Raw genomic sequence first — 3,860 nt, forward strand, 5'->3', positions numbered from 1 at the left:
CAGGAAATGAAGATGCAGGACTAGGATGTGGACTTGAGGCTGGTACAAAGCCTATGAACCCAAAGCAGAAAGGAGACAGGAGACGTGACTTCCTGAGACACAGAAGCATCTTCCACCAAGTCCCACCAAGAGATCTCAGGCTCTCTTTGGTGCAAACTGGATCTGCCAAGGCAGCAAGAACTCACCTAAGAAAATGATGGGCCGCTTCTAGAGGGGAGGCTGCAAATGTTTCCACCCCAAGTGGAAGGAGGCAGGGAACTACACCACAACCAGACAAGGACTATTTTCTTCTTGACCAATTTCAAGGAGCAGCGTTAGCTGCTCAGCTCATTCCATAAAGGTCTCCCAACCCTGGATGGCCACCCAGAGGGAAAACCATTAGAGCAAATGTGCTGCAGCATGAAGGGAGAGAACACAGAGGAGGATGTCAGAGTGCCAGGCACAGGGGCGGGAGGAAGAGGACCAGGCCTAGGGCTCCAGGGAAGTCTCATCTCACTCTTGCTACTTGCCCAAGGTGCCCATGGTAAGGGAGGGCTCATTTCTATACCCACCTAGGAGAAGTAAAAATATGAAACACAAGCCTTGAGTCAAATCTATGAGGTCAACTCTGAGAGCCAAGGAGAGATGGATGGAAAGATAAATATGAGAAAACTGGCTTCCAAGAGAACCAGGTGGGACATGAAAGCTACACAGCAAGAAAGAGCAAGAATGAGATGGTCACATGCTCTACGGGAAGAGGGGAAAGAGGACTGAAAAAACACCCTGATTGGGAAACCCCAGGAAGTAAGCGTTGGAAGGCACACCACCTCAGGGGCAGACATTTTGGGAGACTCTGTCTCAGGGTCTGGACCAGGAACTGTGTGCCCAACAGAATACTCTGTGTCTACTGCTGAAAATCATCCAAAAAGGCAACCCAAAGGAGCAGCCACTTTCAGTGAGGTTGAGCAAGAAGCTGCTGCATCACTCCTGAATAGGATTGCCAGATAAAATACAATACCCCCAGTTAAATTTGAATTTCAGATAAACAATGGATAATTTTTTTAGTATAAGTGTGTCCTGTGCAACATCTGAGACACGCTTATACCAAAAAAAAAGAAAGAAAGAAAGAAAGAAAGAAAGAAAGAAAGAAAGAAAATCCTTCATTTTTATCTGAAATTCAAATTTAACTGAGTGTCCTATGTTTTTATTTGCTAAATCTGGCAACTCTAATCAGGAAAGGATTTTCTTAAAATTCCTCATTCCTTAAAATCAGAGATTTTGATCAGAGAATTAAGCTGTTGTATAGTAGAATGGTCAGCTGCTCAGAGATCCATGTTTCTTTTCCTCCACGGCCTCAGTAATTTTTACCCTCCAAGTGTCCAGCACACACTTATCACTTAACTGCTACCCTCCTTGCTTCTCTCCTATGAAAGAATGAAACTAGCTGAAAACTGAACCCAGTTTTCATGGTTGGAGCTTTCCAACAGCCATGGTACAACAAACCACTAGCTACAGCATTCACTCTCTCATTCATTTCTTCAACAAGACTTGTTGATCATCTTCCATGTGGCAAGCAATGAGACAGAGCAATGGACAAGACAGACTCACATGAAGCTTAAAATCTAATTGAGCAAGTGTTATAGCTCTTTTAGAATTTGTCTAGCAGGTTTTCTGGCTTTAGCTGGAAAACTCTTAAAAAAAATCTAATTGAGGTTCTTCTCTAAAGTAATGAAAATGTTCTAAAATTGAACAAAAAATTGTGGTGATGAATGCACAACTATGTAATGGTATCATGAGCAACTGATTGTACACTTTGGATGATTTATGGTATGTGAATAATCTCAATAAAATTGAATTTTTTTGAAAAAATGAAAAGCAAAAAAAAATCTAATTGAAGGAGACAGGTAAGAAGCAAATTAAATGAATAAATAAACAAGACATATCCTAGAGTGTGAGTGATGAAGAAAATAAATCAGGGTGATAAAATAAAGCAATACAGGGTGTATAGAGTTGCAGGGAAAGGGCCAACTCTCTAACTACTTTAAGCTGTCGTCAAGAAGGAACTCCCTCAAGAGGAAGCAGGCTCGAGCCTAATTATGAGAAAGAGTCAAGTATGAATAGATGGGGGCAGAGGGCTCCAGGAAAAGAAGACAATATTTATAAAGATCCTGGGGCAAATAAAAGCTTAGTTAGGTCCCAGGAAAGAGCAGGACCAGGAGGGTTGGAGCAGATGAGAAGGGAAACTTATTATGGACATAGACAGAGGCCAAATAAAACAGAGTTCTGGGAAAGAAAAGACCATCTCCCAGAGAATACTTTATCTACCTTTTTGCACGACTAAATAAAACCCACAAAGTACTGTACACATTGCCCCACAGGAAAGCAAAGTGCCCGGCCATGTCTAGATAAGCTAAATGCATCCAAAGCTTCTATAATCCTCAATCACTCAATCAGTATCTGCTTTCAGCCAGGAACTACTCCAAACTCTTAGCAGGTACCGTCTCACTAAATTAGTTCAACAGTCCTAAGACATAGATGATGGCTTCCCCATTTTACAGATGAGAGCACTGAGGCACCAAGAGGGTAAGTTACTGGACCAAAGCCACCCAGCTGGTCAGGTAACAAAGTTGAGACTCTAACCACAGGCAAGTCTGTACCTACAAAGTTCGCATTTTTTCTGCTAGGCTCTACAAAGATTCTTCTGCAATCTTCAAGCTTCAGACCCATACCCTACAGGTCCCTTCCTCACTGAATACTATCAGGTCATACCATCTCCCTACATTGGCCACTGGCAATATACTGGCAGTCACACTGGATCGCCCCCAAACTCTTATCCAATCCATGTGCCTTAAAGCAACTGAAGATTAGCTGGAGATGAAAAAAATGGGTTTCAATCCACATTGCATTTCACTTTTCTTAACCTTTTCATTGCTCTAAATAGACCAGTAATTTAATACAATTAGCAGCATGGCTTTCAGAGGACATGGTACTTAGCATTCACCACCTAAACAAATGCACCATTTACCTGCAAATCAATTTGCCTGTCTGTAAAATGGGAATTACAGCACCTGCTTCATCCATTTGACCAAGTCAATTGAGGTCTTAGACATTGGATGGATCCCTAGACTCTAAGATTTTGTGGAAACTATCAGAAAATATCATATAAGTTCTCCAAATGCTATCACTTCATAGAAAATTTCAATTGCTACCTTCCTGATCTAAAGCTGTGACCTAGGGGTAAAAGCCAAGAAAGCATTGATGAACAGTTGTGGTTTCCAGCCTTCTGCCAAATGGATGCTTTAAGAATCAACCAGAAGCAAGAGCACAATTGTGAACACCTGGGTAAATAGATTTTTGGCCACAACTGATAAATTAGGGACCCTCTAGAATAAAAAAAATTATACAATAATTCTGCTAACCTCCTTGCTTCTCTTCCTTTAAAATGATAATTCTCCCTTAATATAATCACTTTGTTTCCTAGTCAAGAAGCATTTGGTTGTGTGTGATAGAAAGAGGAACACCTTATGAAAGATAAAGGAGGATTCTGTGGGACCCAACCACAGGAATGACAAAAAGTCCTCATAAGATCATGGATTAATATTTTCTCTACCTCTTTTTCTTTGAGGTCCCTTGGATTTTCTTGGCCACCTTCCTTCTTCATTTAAAATGCTTCCCTTCCTCATCTTTGTCTCCTAACTGATCATCAGTCCAAATACCCCTTTTTTAGAGCAGCTCTCCATGACCCCCAGAAATGACCCCCTTTCATATTCTCATAGTGCCCTGCACTCTGCCTTCCTTGTATGTTTCACGGTCTGCATTGATTTATGTCTCCATGACCAATCATGTTCATCACCCCCACTAGACCAGCCTTGATGAGGGAT

At 41.5% G+C, this 3,860-nt stretch overlaps 1 non-coding gene across 1 annotated transcript; it reads left to right on the forward strand.

The window, feature by feature from the left end:
• The first annotated feature begins 1,611 nt into the window (after window positions 1–1,611).
• Window positions 1,612–1,673, forward strand: LOC119533569. The gene has a single exon (XR_005216693.1). It is a non-coding gene; the product is annotated as a U7 small nuclear RNA (small nuclear RNA).
• The last annotated feature ends 2,187 nt before the right edge of the window (window positions 1,674–3,860 follow it).

Source organism: Choloepus didactylus, chromosome 4 (genome assembly GCF_015220235.1).
Source record: "Choloepus didactylus isolate mChoDid1 chromosome 4, mChoDid1.pri, whole genome shotgun sequence".
NCBI lineage: Eukaryota > Metazoa > Chordata > Mammalia > Pilosa > Megalonychidae > Choloepus > Choloepus didactylus.